Source organism: Scyliorhinus canicula, chromosome 17 (genome assembly GCF_902713615.1).
Source record: "Scyliorhinus canicula chromosome 17, sScyCan1.1, whole genome shotgun sequence".
Taxonomy (NCBI): Eukaryota; Metazoa; Chordata; class Chondrichthyes; order Carcharhiniformes; family Scyliorhinidae; genus Scyliorhinus; species Scyliorhinus canicula.
The window spans coordinates 84,598,382-84,626,077 of record NC_052162.1 but is presented as its reverse complement, the minus strand read 5'-3'; positions in this window follow the sequence as shown (position 1 = coordinate 84,626,077).

Genomic DNA, 27,696 nt, shown 5'->3' with positions numbered 1-27,696 from the left:
TCAACCAGCAGGTGAGGTGAACGAATAGGGATCAGAAGACACATTGCTGCCCTGTCCTAGTTTACAGCGAATGCCAGTCATGTCTTCTGCACAGATATATAGGAAATACAGACAACGTGTGGAAACACAAATATTTTAACCAAATTGCTTCTCAAGGAAAGATAAAGAAAACAAAACAATAACCCACTTCAGCGAAGATAGTTTTCCAAAGTGGGGTGGGGGGGGGGGGGGGGGGGGGGAGAACTAATTAAGTATATATAAAGTATATATATATTTTAACAATGATCTCACTGGCTTTAAGTTTTTCACTATCTGTTGAGTTTCAGGCAATAGATTTGGGTCATTCTTTGGTGCCTCACTCAAATAGCTAAAATCCCCTTGAGTATGGCATATTGAGGGTTGACCTAAATGAGGCATTTTAATATGTTACAAGGAACCACTGGGGCAAATACAGTGGAACTATGATTTAATTGAATTGAGGGATGGGCTCGAGGGACCACTCCTGCTCCAATTTTCCAAGGGACCAGGTTAATCATGTCCTTGGCATACACATAAATGCAGCAAGAACGTAAACTGACAAACCCACTCCACAAAGGTGGGACCTGTAGTTGGTTGGGAAATCTGCTGACAGCTGAAGTGGGCTCCTCATGGCTTTTTACCTGAACCACGACATTACATCCTGTCTCCCAGTTCCCCAGCCAAACATAAAGGCCAGGTATGATTACAAGACAGATCTGACAAAGGACGAGTTTCTAATTGAAGGGACTGGGGCATGGGCCAGAAATATGAATGACTAGGATATGGAATTCTGAGGTTGTAGGAAGCAGAGGGGTGGAGAAGGGAGCTGGGAAGGCCCTCTGACTCTTGACTGGTTTTCCTACTGTGGGATCTGAGGGACTGTAGTGAGGATAGTCTCCCCAGCTAAGCCGATGTGGATGGAAGAGACCGTGGAAGGCCAGCAGAAGTGCGGCCCCTTAACCTTGGAACACCAAGTGGATGCAGGGCGTCGGGGGATGGGGAAGGGGAGTGCCAAACCTCACACTCTGACTCCCCCAGCATTCTCCTGCACAGCTCCGAACAAGACCGCTTGCAGCTCCACTCATTCGTCTCTCTCTCTCCAGGCACCTCACACCCCCCATCTGAACAGCCAGACACCACCCCCACCTTATTGCCCTCTCAGACGTATGCCTCACAGTTACACTCCACAAATAGTTTCCTTTGTTTCCATCCACGCAAGTCATTTCTGATTCTCATAATTCCCTGTCTTCTCTCCTTCCACAAGAAGTGAGCCCACAGCCTCAGGGACAAACAGAGGCTGTCCAGTAAAAGGCACCTTCATGACAACTGGCAATGAGTATCCACCTGGCCCACTGGGAAGGAAAATGTCAGCAACAATCCAGCTTAAGAACATTACATACATACCGACATATGAATTAGAAACACGAGTAGGCCGCCCGGCCCCTTGAGTCTTCTCCGTCATTCAATAAGATAATGACTGATCTGATTGTAACCCACATTCCTGCCTATCCCCGATAGCCTTTCATGCCCCCTTTGTTAGTCAACAATTTATGTCGCTCTGCCTTAAAAATATTCAAAGACTCTGCTTCCACTGCCCTTTGAGGAAGAGAGTTCAAAAGAAACCTGAGCCTCCTGAGCCACTGGTACTCAGAAATATTGAGAGAGCTCAGCATCAGCCTGTGGACCATGTGTAGGCGCTCGTAGCTCCTCACAGCTAAATCTCTGTGCCCATCCCCTCTGTACTTTGGAAGAGCATGTGTCTGAGCAGTACGCAGCTAGTGTTCCTACTAGTGCTTGTGATGCTGGAACGTTTGGTGTTGGTGTTGCTGCTCCTCCTGTTCCTTATCAGAGGTACAAGGTAGAGCTGCATAAGCTGCTCCCATACATTGGTGATGTCTGGCAGTAAGGAAGTGAAACTGAATATCAACGAAATGCAAGGCAGGTGAAGTGACTGCCAAGAAATTGTCAATCAGGGGTCAAGCACTGAAAGCCCTCTTTGAGAGTGAGTGCAATGAGCAGCAACCTCACACCTGGCCATGGCTGGACCTCTTCAAATTCACCGCTGAAAGTTTTCCCAGCCTGTCCTCTTCACTGAAGAAATTCTCCCCACTGGCTGAATCTGGCGAGTAATCTCCAGCTTGGTAAATAAGTGCACTGGTTCTTAAAGCCAAAGTGGTTGGCTAAGACATTTGTCTACTTAAATATAGGATCACAGGACTTGGGAGCAGGAGTAGGCCATTTGGCCATTCGAGCTTGCTCCACCATTCAATTAGATCATGGATGATCTGATTGTAACCTCAACTCCACTTTCCCATCTGTCCCCCCACCCTCCATAACCCTTGACTCCTTGCCTATCAAAAATCTGTCTAACTCTACCTTGAAGAAATTGAATGACCGAGCTCCTGCTTTCTAGGAAGAGAAAAATAATTTTGCCTGACTCTGTTCTAGAAAGGATTCCTCTAATTTTTAAACTGTGCCCCCTATATCTAGCATTCCCCCACAAGGGCAACCTCCCCAGTATCGACCCGATCGACTCGTCTCAGGATCATATATATATGTTTGGATCAGGTTACCTCTCATTCTTCTAATTATTTACCTAACAGTTCTTGCTGGCCTTCAAAATCCACCTCTGTTAAAGCCAGAAGTGGGCAGGATGATGTTGGGATTCAGACATGTGTCACTTTTAAGGGATTTGACTTCCCTGCGCACACCAGAACCCTCTTTCTGGCAACCCCACTCCCAGGAGTGTGGTATTATCATAACAATCAGCATTAAAAGGGTTAATGTAGTGTCGAGTGTAGCCACTAGAGGGAACTGCAGATACAACTATATAAGGCAGCGATGCTAGACCTTAGGGGAGTAGTGTATGCAGGAGATAGCTAGTGAAGGTCATAAGAGCAGATAGTGTGAGTAAGGTTAGATTATAGTTTATACCAGTAGTGAGTTTAGCAGTAGATGAGTGTAGTTAGATGCTGTTGATTAGTTGTGTATTCTTAAGGACTTTAGTAGTGTAAATAAAATCGTAGCTTTGTTTAACTTAAAAGCAATTCTATGGTCTTTGTGAGCACTATGCCAACCATCCTGAAATAAGCAACACGAAGAACACCATACGGAGCTTCCCGGAAAGGCAGGAAGGCAGGGATGGAGAGGTTACTGGTTCAAGTGCAGGGAAAGGATCACTGGTTGATTTTTGCCCGACATAATTCTGAACATTAAGGCCTAGATTTTGTGCCTATCAGGTGGGCACACTTGATAGAACTGGAAGCCGATGACTAATGATTACTGTCCGCAATCGGCCCTGGAACGCAATTTCACGCTGGTTCACCAATCAACAGGCAGCCAGTTTGAAAGGCTAAGTGTAGCCAAGGGGAGCAGAGGTGGGCTGGCGCTTCTAATGGACTCCCTCAAAGTGAACAGCTGCTGTGGAGCTGTTTCAGGGAGCTGTAAAGCTCTACAACTTAAATGTGATGAAAATACAATGCACCAAACTTTGTCTTGGGCAGCACATTCAAACACCTGACAGAAAACCTCAGTCCCCCAGACACCGTTTAAAGTTTTATTTCAAGCCCTGACATTTCATCCCGTCCTGGATTGAGGTTGTAGCGAAAACATGAAGGCTGCCTGACCAATCGGCCGACCCGCCAAACATTAAAGTAGACGGGCCAAATGAAATTGTTTTTAGTTGTCTCCTTAATGGACTTAATTGGCCGCTTAATTATTGGCAGGCTTACCGTCGACTCCAGTGCGTGCCCGCCGACTGAAATATTGCAAAATGACATTGGGATACATGCCTGCCGTCCTCTGACTTGACTTCACGTGCTTATGAGTCGAGCGTTCACTCGAATGCGCCACATAAAATTCTGTTCCAAGAAATACCCTAAATAGCCTGTTCTGTGTTCTCCCTTTATTGGAGGGCAGCACGGTAGCACAGTGGTTAGCATGGTTGCTTCACAACGCCAGGGTCCCTGGTTCGATTCCCGGCTTGGGTCACTGTCTACGCGGAGTCTGCATGTTCTCCCCGTGTCTGCGTGGCATTCCTCTGGGTGCTCTGCTTTCCTCTCATAGTCCAAAGATGTGCAGGTAAGGTGGATTGGCCATGCTAAATTGCCCTTAGTGACCAAATGAAAAAGGTTAGGTGGGGTTACTGGGTTACGGGGATAGGGTGGAGGTGTGGGGCTTAAGTGGGATGCTCTTTCCAAGGGTCGGTGTAGACTCGATGGACCAAATGGCCTCCTTCTGCACTGTAAATTGTATGATTCTATGATAAAAAGAATTCACAAACCAACAGAAATAAAAATGATACAATGGACGAATTGCTTGGTTCACTCTCCGCCCCTGTCAAAATTTTCTTTAGTTTATCCTTGTAAAACGTCGAGAAGGTGGAAGGTACTGAGCAGCAGACTGTAAAGCAGCTGGGCATAAAACTGCAAGTAAATGCAGGAACCGATCAAAGCAGCAGTTCTCCTGTATGTGGAATTTTATGCAAATGTTTGTAAAAGTGGAAAATCTCCTGAGGACACATCAACAATGAAGTCAAACAGCTCAGACAAGTGCTGGACATTGGTCACAATGAATACAGACAACAGAGAGGAAATTATGTTCATTGATCATTTTCCATCTGACGTCAGGAAGGGTGAACGAAACGTGAATAGACATCATTCATTACAGACTCAAAAATATAAACGAAAAAAATTGACAGAGAGGAAGTGGAATTGCTGCGCTTCCTGCACCTTACAGTGGTGTAAGTAGACACCACCAGAATGTATGATGACACGCGAGTTTCATCAAGTGCTTTTTTATCTTACGATGCTCTTCCACCTCACGTGGAATTTACTCAAATCTCTCTCCCCAACAATTCAGCCGAAAAATATTTTACACAAAAATCTAATGAAATATACTCCATGCCTGATAACTTACATGATTTTTCTTTCGGGCCTGACTCGCCCAAACATCCAACTCAGGCCAGGCAAGGTCCAGACAGTGCAGCTCGTTCCTGAGGCCCAGTGTTGAAGTCTAGCTCCATCAAAATGGAGAAGGACAACACCTGCTGTTTTTTTTACAACACCAGCTGCCATAAATCAGGTAGATTAAAGATCTCAAAGTTCAAACACCCTTTGACGCCTTGGCAGGGGACTGATGGTGGGGCATCAGAACTCGGCGGGGGAGTCGAGCCACTGCGGGGGAGTGGGGGGGGGGGGGGGGGTGGAATGGGGCTGAGGGTTCTAAGCCTTAGGGAGGGAGTGCAGGTTGGGGTTTGGGTCTCAGAGGGGGTATCAGGGGCAAGGAAGTTGAGTCTTGATGTGGAGGGATGGGGGAGCTGTGCGTCTTGTGGGGAGGCTAGTGGAGGGAGTGGGCTAAGTCCCGTGAGGGTGGGCGAAACCCATGAGGGGTAGTTGGAGGCCGGGGGTTGAGGGGCTGTCCCTTTGGGGGTTCGTTCTGAGTTTGTACAAAGATTAGCCAGAAGTTAGAAGAGGTTTTAATTATTCTAACATTTTCAGGGTAACTATTGGTTTAGTCGCCGCCATCCAAAATCAGTGATTTAATTCGTATTTTAGGATAGTTCCTGCACAGGACAATTTCCCACAGGAAGTTTGCACATCCGGACAATTGCCATGTAACCCTTACCTGTGAAGTTCCGAGAGCGGGTTCCTCAGGACATCTTTAGGGTACCCTCCCCACAATCTGACACTGGGGAGCTCGGACGTTACAGTTAATGAAGATTACAGCAAAACAGATTGATTTTCTAAATAGAAGAGCAGACAATGTATCAAGAGATATAGCACACCCAACTGGAGGACAATACCTGAATGTTAAATACAACCTGAGGGATCCCACCAAATATGGATATGCTGCTGTTACCATGGTAGGTATTAATGAAGCGAATGTTGTTACTAAGCCACTGGAGCTCAAAGACTCATTTACAGAGCTCACTCAAAAAGATTTGGTACTCTGAATAAATTATAAGCAGGCCTATAAAATGGTTTAGTCATATTTAAAGTTCTGAAAAAGCTGCTCTTCCATTTGTGAGACTGTGCCCTTTAGCTGTGTCTAAGCTACAAATTGGGTCTTATCTTGTTAAAACGCTGAATTTAATATATCTACAATCATCTGAATCAACAGGAATCGTTACTGTTTATGCAAAGTAGCAATACTTGGTGCTATGCTGTTGGGATATTCTGTGTTTACTGCAGAAAATTGCAACGGTGGAATCACGGATGGTACTTTCGGATGAAGCTAATGACTTGACGTCAAGACGATGTGGGCAGGGATCAATTAACCCGACTACTCATCGCTACGATAGCGTCTGCCACTGCCTCCGAATTAAAAATAAAATACAAAACAGGTCAGCAAATGTTCAAAGTGCAATTGAAATGCATGATGCATGTGGCAATAAACAGCACATTTCCTTCCTGCACTTAAGCTTTCACTGCCTGTTATATTTAAAATGTTTCCATTAGCCGTAATTTCCTAGAAAATGTTTGCACTGGCTTTTACTGTAAGATCATGATGTTCCTTGTTTGTATTAGGAAGGAAGGGTATTTTATTTGGATCCACTGATTGCAAATTGGAGCCCTTGGTGATTCTACATCGCTGGTGATCAATGTTCAAGTAAGTACTATTTTTCATAATTGTGGCCTTCCTTTTCTCTGAGCTTAACCTTTTGAATTGAACAGTGCATGTGCTCACTTTGGGTGCTATTAAGCAAAATAAGAAAAAGAGCATCATTATTATTGTATCTTGTTAGAAAACGCTTTGTACCAGTTTAACAGCGATTTCTGGGTCAATCTAACTAGAAATCCATATTGCGCCGACATAGGAAATTCACTATAATTTTTACCTTAAAAGCCAACTATTTCAAGATGCCTCAAACTCAGGCAGCACGTGGCACAGTGGTTAGTACTGTTGCTTCACAGCATCCCAGGTTCGATTCCTGACTTGGGTTACTATCTCTGCAGGGTCTGCACGTCCTCCCCGTGTCTGTGGGGTTTCCTCCGGGTGCTGGGGTTCCTCCCACAAGTCCCGAAAGACACGCTGTAGGTGTATTGGACATTCTGAAGTCTCCCTCAGTGTACCCGAACAGGCGCTGGAATGTGGTGACTAGGGGATTTTCACAGTAACTTTGTTGCAGTGTTAATGTAAGCCTACTTGTGACACTAAAGATTATTATATTACAATATTATTATTATATTATAACTATGTCAAGCGACATTAAACTGAAGGAAGCATATGGGAATTCATGGCCTTATAAATAGAGGTACAGAACATGGGATCATATTCAATCTTATACATTGGTGTAGCTCCAGCTGGCGTAGTGTTCAATTCTGGGCACCAGTTTTCATGAAGGCTGTCAAGGTCTTGGGGGTGGGGTTGGTATATGAATGTGAATCGAGTTCCACATGACGATCCTTGACCTTGCCAAAGGAATGTGTGGGCGATCGGAGTGACGAGCCAATGGAGTGCCATGCCGAAGATGAGTATAATATGAGGAAGCACCCGGCATTGCAAAAAAACTCTGAGAAATATGGACCCGAAGAAGCATCCAGCCAGTTCCGGAGCTTCCCGGCCTGCACATTCCCAAATCATCCTGTCCACTGAAAGGCCCAACTCTGTCACAACTAAAGAGTGCGCGGTGTAGAAAAATCGTACCACTTTCTTGTTGCTGTCACCCTCCACCTTGACAATCACCATTTCTAAAGAAGTTGAAGGGGGTTTGTTCAGCACAGGTATAGTTACGCCTTATTTTCTTCACTGCTCGAATGAGCATGCATGAGAACCGACACCATATTCATGCAGAAGACCTGAGCAGGGCTCATCTAACAACAGTTCAACTGCAAAGCGAGATTTCAATAATCAATAATATGTGGTGTGCGTGTGTGAGGAGTGGTGTGTGTGTGTGAGGAGTGGTGTGTGTGTGTGTGTGTGAGAGGAGTGGTGTGTGTGTGTGTGAGGAGTGGTGTGTGTGTATGTGTGGAGATGGGGACGGTGTGGGGCAGGAGGAGGGGAAACAGCGGAACCCGTTTTTCTTCAGTCTGGATGAAAGGATGAGCACCACATGTCACATTGCAGCAAATATCCCTGCTTATAGTGCAGACTCTTCATTCGGCAGTTGCTTGACAAGACCATAAGACATAGGAACAGTATTAGAGCACTCGGCCCATCGAGTCTGCTCCGCCATTCAATCATGGCTGATATTTTCTCATCCCCATTCTCCTGCCTTCTCCCATAACCCCTGGATCCCCTTATTAATCAAGAACCTAACTATCTCTGTCTTAAGGACACTCAAGTGATTTGGTTTTCACAGCCTTCTGCAGCAAAGAGTTCCACAAATTCACCACCCTCTGGCTGAAAAAAATCCTCCTCATCTCTGTTTTAAAGGATCGTCCTCTGGTTCTAGTTTTTCCCACAAGTGGAAACATCCTCTCCATGTCCACTCTATCCAGGCCTCACAGTATCTTGTATATTTCAATAAGATCCCTCTCATCCTTCTAAACTCCGAGTACAGACCCAGAGTCCTCAAACGTTCCTCATACGACCAGTTCTTTATTCCAGGGATCATTCTTGTGAACCTCCTCTGGAGCCTTTCCAAGGCCCGCACATCCTTCCTTAGATATGGGGCCCAAAACTGCTCACAATACTCCAAATGCGGTCTGACGAGCCTTATACAGCCTCAGATGTACATCCCTGGTCTTGTATTCTAGCCCTCTTGACATGAATGCTAACATTGCATTTGCCTTCTTAACTGCTGACTTAACCTACACATTAATCTTAAGAGAATCAGAAAAAGGACTCCCAAGTCCCTTTGTGCTTCTGCGTTCCGAAGCATTTCCCCATTTAGAAAATAGTCTATGCCTAGATTCCTCCTTCCAAAGTGCATAACCTCACACTTTTCCACATTGTGTTTCATTTGCCACTTCATTGCCCACTCTCCTAGCTTGTCCAAGTCCTTCTGCAGCCCCCTTGCTTCCTCAATACTACCTGTCCCTCTACAGATCTTTGTATCATCTGCAAACTTAGCAACAGTGCCTTCAGTTCCTTCTTCCAGATCATTAATGTATATTGTAAAAAGTTGTGATCCCAGCATTGATCCCTGAGGCACACCACTAGTCACTGGCTGCCATCCTGAAAAAGACCCCTTGATTCCCACTCTCTGCCTTCTGCCAGTCAGCCAATCCTCTATCCATGTCAGGATTTTACCCTTAACACCATGGGTTTTTAACTTATTTAACAGTCTACCATGCGGCACCTTGTCAAAGGTCTTCTGGAAATCTAAATAAATCACGTCCACTGATTCTCCTTTGTCTAACTTGCTTGTTACCTCCTCAAAGAACTCTAACAGATTTGTTAGACATGACCTCCCTTTGACAAAGCCATGCTGACTTAGTCCTATTTTACCATGCACTTCCAAGTGCTTCGCGATATCATCTTTAATAACAGACTGTAAAATTTTACCAATGGCCGAAGTCAGGCTAAACAGCCTATAATTTCCTATCTTCTGCCTCCCTCCCTTCCTAAACAGTAGTGTTACATTAGCCAGCTTCCAGTCCTCTGTCATTGCTCATTTTCTTCAATGAGTCAATGGGTCATTGCTCCTTAAGGGTTCCTTCACCTTAAGTTCCCTAATCAAGTCTGCCTCATTACACATCACCAAATCCAGAATTGCCTGTTCCCTAGTAGGCTCTGTCACAAGCTGCTCCAAAAAAACCATCTCTTAGACATTCCACAAATTCCATTTCTTGGGATCCACTACCAACCTCATCTTCCCAGTCCACCTGCATATTGAAGTCCCCCATGATTATTGTAATATTGCCTTCTTTACATGCCTTTTCTATCTCCTGATTTATTTTGTCCCGCATCCTGACTACTGCTAGGGGGCCTGTACATAACTCACATCAGGGTCTTTTTACCTTTGTGATTCCTCAACTCTACCCACAGAGTTTCTATGCCTTCTGATCCTACATCGCTCCTTGCTATCGATTTAACTTCATTTGTTACGAACAACGCAACCCCGCCCCCTTTGCCCATCTGCCTGTCCTTTCGATAGGACATATATCCTTGGATATTTAGATCCCAGCCCTGATCCCCTTGCAGCCACGTCTCTGTAATGCCCACAACATCGTACCGGCCAATTTCAATGTACACAACAAGCTCATTTACCTTGTTCCGTCTACTGCGCGCATTTAGGTTCAACACCCTCAAACCTGCATTGGCTACCTCCCTTTGCACACTCTCCTCAGTCCCTGTACCCTATACTGTGGCCCTTTTTGATTTTTGACTATGGCTTCTCTGCCTTACACTTTCCGCCTGACTGCTTTTTGTTTCTGGCCCCGTTTTACTTCCCTCCAACTTCCTACATTGGATTCCATCCCCCTGCCACATTAGTTTAAACCCTCCCCAACAGCTCTAGCAAACACCCACCCTAGGACATCAACTCCAGTCCTGCCCAGAAGCAGACCGTCCGGTTTGTACTGGTCCCACCTTCCCCAGAACCGGTTCCAATGCCCAAGTAATCTGAATACCCCCCTCTTGCACCATCTCTCAATTCATCCCACACATTCATCCTGTCTATCCTGACATTCCTACACTGACTAGCTTGTGGCACTGGTAGCAATCCTGAGATTACTACATTTGAGGTCCTACTTTTTAGTTTAAATCCTAACTCCCTGAATTCAGCTTGTAGGAGCTCATCCTGTTTTTTACCTATGTCGTTGGTGCCTATGTGCACCACGGCAGCTGGCTGTTCACCTCCCACCCCCCCCCCCCCCCCCAGAAATTCCTGCAGCTGCTCTGAAACATCCTTGGCCCTTGCAACAGGGAGGTAACATACCATCCTGGAGTCTCAATTGCGGCCGCAGAACTGCCTGTCTATTCCCCTTACGATCGAGTCCCCTACCACTATAGCCATGCCATTCTTCGTCCTGCCCTCCTGCGCAACTGAGCCAGCCACAGTGCCATGAACCTGGCTGCTGCTGCCTTCCCCTGGTGGGCCATCTCCCTCAACAGTATCCAAAGTTGTATATCAGTTTTGCAGGGAGATGACCGCAGGGGACACAGCACTGCCTTCCTACTCTTGCTCTGTCTTTTGGTCACCCATTTTCTATCTCCCTCAGTAACTTTCACAGGCGGTGTGACCAACTCGCTAAATGTGCTATCCATGACGTCCTCAGCATCGCGGATGCTCCAAAGTGAGTCCATCCGCAGCTCCAGAGCCGTCTAGCGGTCTTAACAGCTGCTGCAACTGGACACACCTCTTGCATGTGAAGGAGCCAGGGACAGTAGACGTGTTCCTGAGCTCCCACATCGCACACGAGGAACATGACACGGGTCTGGGATGTTCTGCCATGTCTTAAACCTTAGGTTAACTTGTACAACTACAATTCCAAAAAATGAAAGAAAAAAATAAATAAATAGACAAATGTAAAGAAAAATTACTTACCAGTCACTTACCAGGGATAAAAAGCAGCTCCTCCCCACCCAGCTTTGAATTCCCAAACTCACTCTTTGCTGTGTCTCACTCTGGCTGTGTCTTCTCTGGCTCACTGGGAGAACTCACTGGGAGTGAGTTAAAATTGCTCTTTTTAAATTGGCCCGAGTTGGCTCCCCGCCCCCTCCCCCCACCATCTTTTAGATCAAAGTAGCTTAAGGTGACTGACACTTAACTGCCAACCAGCCATGTGAGAGGGTGGGTCAGCCTGCACAATCTGGAACCCGTTAAATTACAGAAAGCAATGGCGTTAGGTGGACCAGTTAACATCAAAGATCCAGCCGGCCACTTGAATGTTGGGCAGGTACTTCTGATCTTTTGGCAGAGTGATGGTTTCAGCGTGAAAGCAGAAGAAAGTCCCGCCGGCGTTGTCGGTGAGAAATTGCGCCAGATCTTCAGCCGCATTTAAAAAATTATTCCAAGAGTTTCACGCCGCCCTTGTGGTGGCCTGCCTCTGCTTCACGTGCCCCGGCATCACGTGAGCTCATCAGTCAGGGCCCATCGTTTAAATGCCTCAATGTCCCAGGTCCAGTCGGAGGTGGTGAGGATTGGGGAGGAGCCAGGTAGACAGCCCCAAGGTTCTCGGAGGGAGCCCTCACGAAGGTGCTGGACGGGGTGGAGCAGAGACGTGACATCCTCTGCACTCACATGGGCCGACAGCCTGCCGGCAAGGTGACCAACTCCACAAGGGAGGCAGTGTCAGTAGTAGTGAGCACCAGAGCGCTGCATAAGAGCCCGCAAATCGAGTGGAGGAGGCAGATGAATGAGCTCCTTCATGCAACTAGGGTAAGTCACCCTTTTCATTTGTCACCATGCACCCACTCACACACCCATCACGTTTCCACTGGGAGCTCACTCAGAGCCACCGCACGGGCTACTACCATTAGCCCTCCCACACCCCTGCTGATCCCCCCAGTGGCTCCCCTCCCCGCTCCCATTCACCTGCCACACATGCCAGGCAGCATTGTCATCTGACCCAGTATGTGTCCTATCCGCTCTCTCCTCATCTGTCCCATTGCAGGACAAACTTGAGTACAATTGGCTGGAGTGGACACAGCTAGCCGGAGGTATGCCCAAGAGGAGGGCCCTCACTCCATTTGAGGAGGAGAGGAACAGAACTGCACTTGTGCTGAGGGCAAGGTGTAGGCAAGAGACAGAAGTGAGAAGCCTCAACAAATCCAGCCGTGGCATCAGCCTCACGCGAGTTTTTATTCTGCTATCATTCTGCCCCTGTCATGCACTAATGCCATTTCGATTTCTTCAGATCAATTATGGGTCAATAAATTGACCAGCCCAGCCCAACCTCTTGGCCTTTGGAGAATACAGACACAAGCAGCTCTGAGGACAATATATAGGAGATTAGCTTTGAAGAACCGTCATAGCTGTCACTCGCATTCTCCACTCGCAAAGCTCACACCTCAGTAGGTACAATGAGTAGGCCGGCTTAGAATCATAGAAGCATAGAAGGAGGCTATTCAGCCCATTCTATCAATGCCAGCCTGAGGACACCCAGGTGCCCTTTCTAATCCCACCTTCCTGCACACCCAGTCCATAGCCCTGTAGCTTACATCACTTAAGGTGCAGATCCAGGTACTTTCTAAAAGAGTTTAGGGTCTCTGCCTCCACCAGCAACTCGGGCAGCGAATTCCAGATTCCCATTACCCTCTGCATAAAAAGCCTCTTCCTCATGTCCCCTTTTCTGGGTCACTCACTGGTGAGCACCTCTCAGCTGGTGATCCACAACAGGCAGAGGCAGTGACACTCCAGGGATCCAGCAGTAGGAGGGATGCCGGAGCCCAGGACTCCGCTGAGCCCTTGGTCGATCACGTGCTCCTGGTTCTGATCGTCCCAGAGTTTCTGGAACTGCAGAGGCAGAGTTGTCAGCATCCCTCCCCGGATTGCAAGGTTGACTGGAGGAATTCCATCGCATTCTGTCCGAGGAGATGGTGCTGTCTCTCCGAAGCAACCAGGCCAACATCGGCAGTGTAGACTTTGGTGCAGGATATGCACTCCATGGCAGGGGATGTCCACTCCATGGTTCAGGGCATGAACTGCATGGTACAGGCAATTGCGGGTATCCACGACTGCACCAGTGGACGGTGGGGCTTTTGGATCTGACTCCAGCTTCTCCTCCATTTCATGGAGGAGCCCTGGGCACCCACAGGAAAGAGCATTGGCTGGCTCATAGCCTGAGGCCTTCCACCCAGGAGACTCTGGGGGTGACCAGCCACTCAGACCTTCCCTGAGATTGACACACCTCAAGCCCTGCACACCGAGGAGCGCAACACTACAATACCCGTGCTGCTGAAAAGTAGGCCTGAGCCTGCGTTTCGGTCATCTTCGGCAACAGGGCATCGAAGTCAGCTGGCTGTATCATTCTCAGCTGTGGATCCTGGGGAAACATCTAAATGTGGTGGGAGGGTGTGGAAGGCAAATAGCTTACTGTCACAGCATGGGCACGGGTCAGATTGGGCACAATAAGAGAGTGAGCACTGATTTTAGCACCTCTTAGCCTCCAAGTGTCTCCCGACTCTTATTTCATTGCAGCAAAGCCTGCTGAACCTCGGGCTTAGGCTGGATGTCCAACGCTGGTGTTTCTGCCATTTCCCCTAAGCAAGGATATCAGCTCAATGGTTATCCTTCCCTCACTGTCACAATGCATTTAGTGCTGGTGTAATCCTGGTCAGTGCCACACCCCCCCCCCCCCCCACCCCCCTTTCCCCGGAACACTGGCCAACACAACACATTCATCTGCCTCTTCCGAGGGTTGACCCTCACTGCCCTCCTGGATGTCTTCCTCATGTGAGGAGATGTGCTGGTCATCCATGTCCTCCTCTGCTAGCTCCTCGCCCAGTTGCTGCACCAGGTTATAGAATGCGCAGACACAATACTCTGGGCGTGGGGGTGGGGGTTGCAGGGTGCTGTATTGGAGGGTTGGAGGGTTCCCCCCTGATGACCGGTCCAGGCGCCAGAACCACATCTTGAGAAGGCCAATTGTCTGATCCATCAACGCATGAGCCTCATTGTGTCAGGTCTCAACTACACTCTGTGGCCTCCGCACCGGCATCATCAGCCACCTCCTGACGGGGTACCATTTGTCTCCAAGGAGCAATACCTCCAGCCACTGCTCTCCCTGAATGGCCAAGGATGTAGTTGTTGTGTACGAGCCCTGGAAACCAGATACACACCTGCAGGACGATTTTGCATTGTTGCAGACGATCTACGCATTAAGGGAGTGAAATCCCTTGTGGTTCCCGAAAGGGGCACCTATATGGTTCCCCCATTTCCTCTCTGGTGAAAACTCTCCACAGGGCTCCCTGGTGGGTAGGGGCAAACTTCGTGTTCATCTCTGATATCCCCAATGGAGGTGAGCCATTAGATTTGCACTCTTATGGAGCTGTTGTAAACCGTGCTGGTGTGATGTCACAACATCCCATGAATATTCCATGAGGGTGAAAGTGGTGGCGGGACAGCTTGCGAATTATGTTATAAATGATTGAAATGAAGTTCCCAACCTTCCTTGGCAGGAACCTCATTTTTTTCACTGGCGACAGGCATGGAAAATTGGAAAACAGAATCTTGCCAGCGAGAAGTTAGTTTTCCGCTTCACGGGATTTTGGGCCTGCGTCGCTGTTTTCACTCACGACTACCATGGGCTCAAAATCGCCCCCATTGTTTGAACATGCGTGGAAAATGTCCAAAAGCCAGGTTGTAAGTCCAGTACAGCCCACAACCTGGCATTAAATATTCAGTGATAAGAAATCCTGGCCCTGCATTATTGACTCATTACTGCGTCACTTCATTTCCTGCACATGTAGGCCTTGCTCACATAATCGGCAATAAAAGAGCAAGGTCATTATGTTTTAATCGCAAATCAATTATTCCAGAACTGACGCACACCTGTGAATGCCGCCGTAGTCCAGACACCATGAGCGCAATTTCTACTGATATTGTGGAGCACATTCACTATTTAAACTCTACCACCCGGGGTGAGGTTAGGCGGGGGGGAAGGTGCAGATGGTGGGTTACTGAAATGCTGTAATCAGTGACTCACTATAGATCCAGCTGAAAAGCTAAGTGGATGGATCTTCCACAACACGCACATGGTTTAACAACAGAACTGGCATTTTCTCTGTGTTAGTCGGAAGCCTGCAGGGAAGATGATCTTCAAGGCAGCGTGTTTTTATACAAAGTTTTAAATCATATGCTGAGATGAGGAGAAATTTACTGGTTGCGTGATTACACTTGTTATATAGACCCCCTGCAACATTGATGAGGACAGCTCAGGGTCTGCAGTACAGATCCTGATGTTGACTGATGTGTTATCTGTGCTGGTCTAACATCGACTGCAACTGGATGCGGTAAAATGAAAAACAGGCTTCCGACACAGAAGGCGGCCCAACACTGTTTTATTGAACCTGTTGATTGCTGTACGTAATCTGCTGTGGGTTGGCACTCTATTAACCTAACTGATAACCTCCTACTGGCTTGACCAGACTAGCACCAGACCACATGGTGATGATGTTCATTGGCCTGTGCACTGTGTCTGTCTCCCAAGCTGTGTCCTGTGAGAGAGGGAGAGCATTAATGCCTTGTGGGCTTTATAGTGGTGGTGTCCTGTCTGGTGATTGGTTGTTCTGTGTCATGTGTGTTCATTGGTTATCTTGTGTGTCAATCACTGCCTGTCTGGATATATATGAGTGGATATTATGACATCTCCCCCTTTTAAAATAAATTTTGGAACGTGGATGTATATGCATGCATAACTATGTACAAGTGGGGAATGAATGAACATACGTACATGGGAAGGTGTCAATCGTGTAGATGCAGAGCAAACTGATCAAAATTTACAAGATTTAAGTCTATAGATTCAGTCTTTGTGGTGGGCGACGAATAGGTGTCGATCTCCGCAGAGGTGGAGGGGGGGACGCCGGCACCTGGACAGGCGGGATGACTGCCATCTCAGTGACCCTGTGGTCAGGTGGGATTGCTACCAGATCGGTGGCCACGTAGTGCTAGACAACCGGAGGAGGCATGATGAGACGCGGAGAGGTGCGGTCGGGTGATGGGCAGGGAACTTTACGCAGCGCCCTCCTGTTGCGCCGTAAAATGGAGCCATCAGCCATTTGGACAACAAAAGACCTGAGAGCAGCCTGTCTGACAACAACAGCCGGAGCTAACCAACCTCCCTCAGGCAGCTGAACGCCAACATCATCTGTAGCCAGTGCAGGCAGATCCATGGCATAAGCATCATACGTGATCTTCTGCTGGTCCCTGGATTGCTGCACCTTCTGTAGCACCGTGAGGTGGTCAAGGTCGGGAACATGGATGGCTGGAACAGTCGTCCTCAGGTTGCGGTTCATGAGCAACTGCGCCGGAGACAAACCAGTTGACAGAGGGGTTGCCCTGTATGCCAATAGCGCCAGGTTGAAATCAGAGGCTGAGTCTGCAGCCTTACACAGCAACCGCTTGACAATATGGACCCCTTTCTCGGCCTTCCCGTTTGATTGCGGGTAATGGGGACTGGATGTGATATGACTAAAGTGGTAGCATCGTGCAAATTCGGACCACTCTTGGCTGTAGAAACATGGACCATTGTCACTCATTACCGTGAGTGGCATCCCATGCCTGGCAAACGTCTCTTTGCAGGCTTTGATGATGGACTTGGACATGAGGTCTGACAGTTCCACAACTTCCGGGTAGCTGGAGAAATAGTTGACCAGGAGCACGTAATCACGCCCATTGGCATGAAAGAGGTCTGTCCCAACCTTGGACCACAGAGAGGTCACAATCTCGTGCTGTTGCAGTGTTTCCTTCGGCTGAGCTGGTTGTAATTTCTGGCATGTCATGCAGTTGAGGATTGTATTGGCAATGTCCTGGCTGATGCCAGGCCAGTAAACTGCCTGCCGAGCTCTGCGTCGACATTTCTCGACCCCCAGGTGACCTTCACGGATCTGCCTGAGCATGTTTTGCAGGATTTGGGGAATGACAATTCTATCTAGTTTAAGAAGGATCCCCTCAACAACCGTCAGCTCATCCTTAACATTGAAGAACTGGGGGCACTGTGCCTTTTGCCAGCCATGGGCGAGGCGCTTCATCACGCGCTGCAGTAGGGGATCTTTGGCAGTTTCTTCGTGTATTTGTATAACTTGTTCATCAGTGGCTGGGAGGTTGCTGGCACACAGCTGCACCTGTGCTTCAACGTGGCGAATTAAGTCGCCCTGTTCACATGGCGTGGTGACGGATCGGGATAAGGCATCCGCGATGATCAGCTCCTTATCCGATGTGTAGACGACTTCGAAGTCATATCAGCGGAGACAAAGAAGAATTTGCTGTAGCCGAAGTGTCATGTCATTTAAATCCTTTTGGATTATGTGGACTAAAGGCCTGTGGTCTGTTTCCACCGTGAACTTTGGCAGGCCGTATACATAGTCATGAAACTTGACTATTCCTGTCAGGAGACCCAAGCACTCCTTTTCGATCTGGGCATACCGTTGTTCGGTCGGTCATGGACCTGAAAGCGTATGCCACTGGAACCCAGGTCGAGGAGTCGTCTCGCTGGAGGAGCACCGCCCCTATGCCGTCCTGGCTTGCGTCTGTGGATATCTTGGTATCCTTGGTTGGGTCAATGAATGCCAGTACTGGGGCTTTGGTGAGCTTCGCCTTCAGCTCAAGCCACTTCGCTTGATGTGCGGGAAGCCACTGGAACACTGTCGACATTTTTACAAGGTGCCGGAGGGCTGTGGTGTGGGATGCCATGTTGGGAATGAATTTCCCGAGAAAATTCACCATCCCGAGGAAACAGAGGACCGCCTTTTTGTCCTCTGGGGTCTTCATGGCATTGATTGCCAGCACCTTGTCAGCATTAGGTTGCACACCCCGCTGTGAAATGTGTCTCCCAGAAACTTGATAGCGGACCTACCAAATGAGCATTTGGCCCTGTTGAGCTGGAGGCCGTTTTCATGAATCCTCTGGAAAACCTGTTTGAGGCGAGCGATGTGATCCTCTGGCGTCGTGGACCAGACAATCACGTTGTCCACATAGACTCGCACCCCCTCGATGCCCTCCATCATTTGCTCCATTATGCGATGAAATACTTCGGAAGCTGATATGATACCAAAAGGCATGCGGTTGCAGCAATACATGCTGAACAGAGTGTTAAATGTGCACAGCTTCCGACTGGACTCGCCCAGCTGTATCTGCCAGAACCCACGGGAGGCGTCCAGCTTGGTAAAGAATTTGGCATGAGCCATCTCACAGGTTAACTCTTCACGCTTTGGGATCGGGTAGTGCTTGCGCATGATGTTGCGATTCAGGTCTTTGGTATCAATGCAAATGCGGAGTTCACCAGAGGGCTTCTTGACGCAGGCCATGGAGCTGACCCAGTCTGTTGGTTCCGTGACCTTTGAGATGATACCCTGGTCTTGGAGCTCTCGTAGCTGCGTTTTCAGACGATCCTTGAGAGGAGCCGGCACCCGGCGTGGTGCATGGATGACTGGGATGGCATTCGGTTTGAGCAATATCTTGTAACGATATGGGAGCGTGCCCATTCCATTAAACGTATTGTGGTATTGCGTGAGAATGTCGTCTATCTCAGCCTGGAGATTTACATTGGGCGAGGCAGTCGAGGACATGGCATGGATGCGCTGGACCAGATTTAGGAGTTTGCATGCGCGAGCACCGAGCAGGGATGTCTTGTCAGGCCGGATGATCTCAAATCGTAACGTCACTTTGATTGCCTTGTGAGATACACCTAGCTGACAAGATCCACTGGCAGCCATGGCATTGCCATTGTAGTCAAGGAGCTGGCAGGCTGGTGGAAGAATGCTAGGTTGGTCTCAGATGCTGTCGAGGTCCGACTGTGATATGAGGTTTGCAGCTGCGCCAGTGTCCGATTTAAATCTGATGCGAGACTGATTAACTGTGACGACAGCACACCACTCGCCGTCAGGATCCACAGTGAAGATTGAAAGGCGGTTTGCAGGCACAGTGGAGGCCAGCTCGCGCGTGGTGATTATGCCCACCCGTTATGGGGACTCGAGGCAGTCAGCATCGGGGTCCGTTGGGCTGTCGGGATCCGAATCCTGCATGCCTTGTTGTACGCAGCGGACATGTCTGCGCTGCAGCTGGGATCGCTGGCTGTTGGTCGGTGGAGCGGACCTGCATAAGGCCGCGTAATGCCCAGGCTTTCCACACTGTAGACATCGCCTTCCTTTGGCTGGACAGTGCCACTGACGTCAGCGCGTTTTGTGCGCCATCGCACATGCGCAGTTACGGTCAGCCGACGTTCGCACATGCGTAGCGGGGTCTTTGGCCTCGTCGTCCACCCGGTCGTGGCGCGCATGCGTAGGGACCCGGGAAAAGTGCGCAAAACGGCAACTCTCCTCGATGCTCAGGCCTTGCAGTTTTGCGATGGCCTGCACCCTTTCTGCCTCATAGGAGACTAGTTTTGCATTTTCTGCCGCCCTGACATGGGAGAAATGATTCCTGGCATGCTCATGGACAACGCACATTTCGATGGTGACGGAGAGGGTCAACTGTTTGATTTTGAGTCGCTGCTCTCGCAGGGAGTCGGACTGGACCCCGAAAACGATCTGATCCCGGATCATGGAATCAGCCGTCGAGTCATAATTACATGACTGCGCTAGGATGCAGAGATGGGTCAAGGAGCACTGAAAAGGTTCATCCTTACCCTGAAGCCTCTGTTGGCAGATGTACCGTTCAAAGCTCTCATTCACCTCAATGTCGCAATGGTTGTCGAATTTCAGCAAAACCGTCTTGAACTTTGTCTTGTCTTCGCTATCGGCAAACATGATGTGGTAGTCGGTATTAGGGGTATTACGGTGCCCAGATTGAGGCTGTCATTGGTGTGGGATATACCTGAGACAGAAAGATCATTGGTGAAGCCTGCCTGCTGGATCCGCCCAGTAAGGCGGAGTATAAGAGTCTGTGTCTCCCTAGCTGCTGAATTCTGTACCTGCGCTGCTGGGGGAAACATCTAGTCCAATAAAGCCTTCAATTGTCATCCAGTCTCGCTTCTGGAGTCATTGCTCGAGCATCACATGAGTGAGTTATAGATGTGGATGGCGTGATCCCCCGCAGCCGACAGGAAGAGAGCGATCTTTTGGGCATCCGATGCTGCCTCGAGGTCGGAGGCCTCGATATACAGGAGGAACTTCTGTTTGAAGACATTCCAGTTGGCACCAAGGTTGCCGGAGATCCAGAGTTGTGGAGGAGGTTGGATCTTTTTCATGCCGCTGGATGGCTGCGTGCTGGTCTTTGCAGATTGACTCGAGGTAGGTTCATTAGAGTTAATAGCTCTCTGGTACCATGATGTGTTATCTGTGCTGGCCTAACATCGACTGCAACTGGATGCAGTAAAACGAAAAACAGGTACAGGAGATGGTCCAACACTGTTTTATTGAACCTGTTGATTGCGGTACATAATCTGCTGTGTGTTGACACTCTATTAACCTAACTGATAACCTCCTACTTGCTTGACCAGACAAGCTCTCTACCACATGGTGATGATGTTCATTGGCCTGTGCACTGCGTCTGTCTCCCACGCGGTGTCCTGTGAGAGAGGGAGAGCCTTAATGCCCTATGGGCTTTATAGTGGTGGTGTCCTGTCTGGCAATTGGTTGTTCTGTGTCGTGTGTGTTCATTGGTTATCCTGTGTGTCAATCACTGCCTGTCTGCATCTCATGATATACACGAGTGGATATTATGACATTGACTATACCCAAGGCCTAACAGCCGTTCACTCAAATCGGCAACACAACCAACTTTATTGAAGCAATAGTGAATTACTTGATTGATTTAAGGTAAAATAATTACATACGTTCCAGATACAGAAGGATCTAGGAGTCATGGATATATTAATAACAGCATATAATGGGCAGCATGGTGGCACAGTGGTTAGCATTGCTGCCTACGGCGCTGAGGACCTGGGTTCGAATCCCGGCCCTGGGTCACTGTCTGTGAGGAGTTTGCACATTCTCCCCGTGTCTGCGTGGGTTTCACCCCCACAACCCAAAAGGTGTGCAAGATAGGTGGATTGGCCACGCTAAATTGCCCCTTAATTGGAAAAAATAATTGGGTACTCTAACTTTAAAAACAAAAAAATAACAGCATATAATAATAATAATAACATAACACTAATTATCTAAACAATTTGCTTGAGGTGCACATGGTTTTTTTTTTATTGCTCCCTCCCCATTTTATTTTCAGGTTTTTTTTGACATGATAAGGATGTACATTTTTTTTTCTCTTTCCAAATTCCTTGGCAGTATTTATTAATTCGTCCTTCCTTTCCCTGCTTTTGTTGAGTTCAATGTAGCCCAATTCGTGGCACTTTTGTCCCTGTGTCAGATATTTGTGGGTTCACTCTCCACTCCAGAGGCTTGAGGACAACACCAAGGCTGACACTTCAGTGCAGTACTGAGGGGATGCTGTGCTGCTGGAGATGCTGGCTTCTAGATGAGGGGGATTTGCTGTGCTCCCTGTGGTGTGTTTCTCGGTATTGGGAGGTGGCCTACATCCATTAGCAGGATCTTGCTGTCTCGCTGCTGTTAATGGGATTTCCTGTTGAATCCACGTCACCCCGCAGGGGGGGTTTGCTGTTGATGGGACTGGCCAGAAAATCTCCCTCGATATGCATACACAGGGACCCGGGTTCGATCCCAACACCGTCTGTGTGGAGTTTGCACATTCTCCCCGTGTCTGTGTGGATTTCCTCCGGGTGCTCTGGTTTCGTCCCACAGTCTAAAGATGTGCAGATTAGGTGGATTGGCCATGCTAAATTGCCCCTTCGGGTACGGTTGCAGGAATAGGGTTGGGATTTGGGCCTGGGTAGGGTGGTATTTTGCAGGGTCAGTGCAGACTCGATGGGCCAAATGACCTCCTTCTGCACTGTAGGGATTCTATGATTCTATGATTTCAAAGCTGAGCAGTTGAGTTCTCCCTGACATTTCTTTAATCAAATCACCAGCATGCTATTTGTACTGTTACAAACTATGTGGAGACCGATATCTTTCAAAAATAAATTTGAACTTTCAGTGAATAGCTGAAATAATGAAAGGTCAAAATTTCAGCTTTGAAACATTTACTGTAAAAAATGACTATAAGCAATAACAACTAAACACTGCTATATTTCTGCAGACAACTTACACTTCAAACTACAGAAAGTGTAATTCCTCTTGTTTACTTATCACACTCCCCACTGAATCGCAGTCATTTTAGCAACAATTCACAAGGGTGGCATGGTGGCACAGTGATTAGCACTGCTGCTTCATAGTGCGAGAGATGAGGGTTTGATTCTGGCCTTGGGTGACTGTGTGGAGTTTGCACGTTCTCCCCCTATTTGCATGGGTTTCACCTGGGTGATCCAGTTTCCTCCCACAGTCACAAAGATGCGCAGGTTAGGTGGATTGGCTATGCTAAATTGCCGCTTAGTTTCCAGGGATGTGAAGATTAGGTTATGGGGATAGGGTGGGGGTGGACCTGGATGGAGTGCTTTTTCGGAGGGTGTGTGGTGATAAGCGTCATTGTAAATACACAAGGGGTTAATTTAGGTACACTGCGACTGAGTAAACACTAGAGGGAGCACCAGAGACATCATGACACACAGACATTCAACCAATAGGTCAGTCAGATAGCACACGACCAATGGGCAGTCAAGGAACACCCAGAGGTGACACTACCACAAGGGGGCTACCCATATAAAAGGACAGGGCACACATGCTCTTTCTCTTTCCATAGGCGACACTTAGAGACACAGGGGCAGATCGGAAGCATCACACCCACCGCATGGATAAGAGCAGACTGGTTAGTTAGATTGAGTTACTATAATAAGATCAGCAGGAGAGTCGAACTCAAGTAGGAGAATTGTTAACTATTCAATAAATGTGTTAAACCTATCTCCAAGTCTGAACCTTCCTTTGTCAGAGTATACATCAAGGAAGCAGCTTATGCTACATGAAGAAGCATAACACAACAGGTTGGTGCATTCTCAATGGGCCTCCTTCTCCACTGTAGGAATTCAATGGATTCTAAGTTCCCTCCAGCTTTCAATGTGTTCCCATATCCCTGCTTTGCCAAGTGGAAACTTTTAAAGTAATTCCAGGTGCTTTTATCAGTTTTCAGAAATTGTTTAAAATCCACCACCAGCAGTAAACTCTGTTCCAATGATTCTTCTTCCCTATGACCATGCCAGAATCCTGGAATCTGCAGAAGGTTACAGGATGCCTTTCTGCGATTGGAGGCCTTCTCCCTCCCACATCCGTCTGTGATAGCTTGCAAAGTCAAGCAGCCTTTTCACTCTGCTGACCACATAGTACCTGAATACCACATCTCCGTGGTATTCATTGATTTGTCAGAAGGTCCGTGATTTGATTTGAAAAATGGCTTCCACATGCCCCCTTTCCCATGGTAATATGAAACACTTGCATCCAGGTAGAATTGCTAAATAGCTATTCTTGATCCCAACTCTCCATCACCTGAGAGGTAAACAGATGGTTTACAGCAGAACTGTTTTCAACCCAATACCTTTCAACACCTTTCAACACTTTGGGAGGCTCAGTCTACTCATTTCAAACCTCAGAGACTGCGGCTATTGTCGCCAAGTATAAATACCTTGTACCTTCTTCTCAGTAAAACAATCAAAGCCTTCCTTTGATCTCTAACAATCAAACCGCCCAGGATGAGTGTCAGACACACTGCAGAATATGTCACATGATCTCCTTCATTTGCCATAAATTTAAGCTGCAGTCTCGAAATATAATGATCTTATAAACCTCATAATTGTAACGGTGCCACTTTGTTGTGTACAGAGGGGCTTCACTTAACAGATTTTTCATTGACTATATAAAGAGTTTGGGATAGCCTGGAATGATGTGATGTTCTTTACAAAGTAATCCTAATGGCTCATTTAAATGTGCAGATCTGGATCATGCCCAGTGACCGGGACGTCTCACGAGATTCCGTTTAATCTCGGGAGATGTTTTGAGCATCGCAAATCTTGCGAGAGGCTTCTCCAACGGCCTCATCCGGACACAAAGTCAGACGTGACGAGGCCACTAAATCGCCCCCAACATTGTCTTCCCCACAGTGTTATATTCTTGCTGAAGCCATGGGGGAGAATATGTTATGACGTCCTGAAAAAACTCGACAATGGCTGGCAGTGGGCGAACGAACGACCATAGAAGTACTGAATGAATCTTTTCACCGCAAAAACGATAGCTAGAACTTTGTTCAACTGTGAATACTCCTTTTCAGCAACCGATGGGTTTTTCAGACCCGTCCTCCATTAATTAAGTAAGTACCACCTCCACACCTTAAGGTGCGGTATTGCATGACAGAATAGGTTTCTATCTGGATCAAAATGGACCAGTGGGTTAGCTAATTGTAGCAGCACTTTCACATCCTTGAAAGCCTTCTTCGTGCGGACTCCCACTACTATTTGGTTTCTTCATGCAGGAGTAAGTACAGAGGAGCAAACCCTGTGGACAGATCAGGCAAAAACTTTTCATAATACTTTGCGAAGCCCAACATGACCTGAGGCTGAGAAATTCCCTGGGCTCTGGAGCTTCCTTAATGGCTTGAATTTTCCCCTCCACAGGAGATAAGCCTTGTGCAGTGATTCTATGGCCTAGACACTGTGCATTTTGTGCCCAGAAATTGCAGTTCCTCCTCTTCAGTCCGGCCTCTGAAAACCTTTATAAAATTTAAGAAGTCATCCAAGTAGACTGCCACCTGAGGAATGCCTAGCAACAGGTTGCCCATCATCCTTTGAAGGTTCGCCGGACTGGAGGGAACGCCAAAAACCAAACGATTGTTGTGGTTCAACCTTTCAAACGTGTTGATGGTCACATACTGCTTCAAATCTTCCTCTAGCAAGAGTTGTTGATATGCTTGGCTCATGTCCAGTTTTGTAAAAGTCTTGCCTCCCGTGGGAGTTGCAAATAAAATTCCACCCTAGGTAATGGATAGCCATCTAACTTGGAAACCTGGTTAAGCGTGACCTTGTAGGGCGGCACGGTGGCACAGTGGTTAGCACTGCTGCTATGGCACTGAGGGCCCAGTTCATCCCGGCCCTGGGTCACTGTCCGTGTGGAGCTTGCACACTCTCTCCGTGTCTGTGTGCGTTTCACCCCCACAACCAAAAGATGCGCATGGTAGGTGGATTGGCCACACTAAATTGCCCCTCAATTGAAAAAAGATGATTGGGTACTCTAAATTTATTATTTTTAAAATGGTGATCTTGTAGTCACCACATATGCATCATTGTACCATCATTTTTAAGGACAAGAACGATTGGAGCTGCCCAACGAGAAACCTGAAAATCCTCATTGATGCCAACCCTTTGCAGCCATCCAAACTCCTCCACTTTTCTTTTTGTGGCATAGGGCACTGTCCTGAGATGTAGCCAGAGGGTTTATGTACAATTTAACAGTAGTACCACGCAATGTACCCAGTTTACCTTTGAATACATCCGGATACTTCTTAACAACATCCTCGGTCACCCTCGTGTGCTTGATCTCACCCCACTTCAATTTAACTTTGATGAGCCAGTCATGCTCTAGCAAACGTGGCCCCTTCCCTTTGGCCACAAGGAGGTGTGCCCTTGCTACTTGACCATTATGCACAATATGGTCTTCTAATACCCCAAGCAAAGGCATGGACTCTCTGGAGTACACCTGAAGATTAATCTCTGCCAGAGTAAGTGCTGGCACTCGATTAGAGTCCCATGCCAATTTGTAGGTCTCCACTAATCACAGACGAGGAGGCTCCTGTGTCCACCTTTATCTTAAGTTGCTTATTATCGACCATCACTGTAGTAGAAACAGGCTCTGCTCATGCCTTATTCACGTTAAACATGCTGTAAGCTTGCTCCTGTGCCTGCTCTGAGCGTAGCTGATTGAGGCCTCTTTGAATTTAAATTTTTTTGCCCAGTCTTTACCTTGCGCTTCGCACCCCTGCATTTCTTCGCTAAATGGTCCTTCTTGTTGCATCAGTGACAAACAGCACCTATAAATTTGCAATAAATTGCATAGTGTGTCCCAATTAAAACATTCCACTGCTTTCATGTTTTTGGTTGCAACCTCTTTCTTCATTTGATGCAGTGCCCCTGCCTGGGCACCAACAATATCCTTCTGAATACCATTAGCATAACCCGCAGCCATTTCTATGCCATTTCTATGTGGCTTTACCCAACCAGCGACGATTAATGACTTGCTCGTTAATGCCGCACACGAGACTACCTCTGAGCATATCATCTCAAACTGCTCTGAAATCACAGTGTTCTGAAAGCTAGCATGATTCTGTCATAAAATTAGCTTTTTGCAATTGCTGGAATTTTAATCTTTGAACAATCACCCCAGCCAATCGCTCAATTGTGTTTTTTCCACTGATATTGTATTCATGATGGCAACTTCAGGTTATTTTTAGTGAGCATCGACTAGAATGATAAACATACATCCTGAGCAGCACGGTAGCATTGTGGATAGCACAATCGCTTCACAGCTCCAGGGTCCCAGGTTCGATTCCGGCTTGGGTCACTGTCTGTGCGGAGCCTGCACATCCTCCCCGTGTGTGCTCCGGTTTCCTCCCACAGCGGGTTAGGTGAATTGGCCATGATAAATTGCCCTTAGTGTCCAAAATCGCCCTTAGTGTTGGGTGGGGTTACTGAGTTGTGGGGATAGGGTGGAGGTGTTGACCTTGGATAGGGGTGGGGTTCTCTTTCCAAGAGCCGGTGCAGACTCGATGGGCCGAATGGCCTCCTTCTGCACTGTAAATTCTATGTAATCCTCCAAACGGTCAGGCATAATTAACATGTACCCATTGCCAGGCCTCTTCTGACCATTGCCATGGATGTGATGGGGCTAATGGTGGCAGGGTCTGTACCTTTGTGCAAGACAAACACATTCCTACCTTCTCCTCAATTTTGGCATCTAATCCTGGCCACAAAAAATAGCTTAGACATAGACATAGAATTTACACTGCAGAAGGAAGCCATTCAGCCCATCGGGTCTGCACCGGCCTTTGTAAAAGAGCACCCTACCTAAGCCCCACGCCTCCACCATATCCCCTTTATCCCCAAAATCCAGTGACACCACCTAACCTTTTTGGAAACAAAGGGCAATTTAGAATGACCAACCCACCTAACCTGCACATCTTTGGACCATGGTGGAAACCGG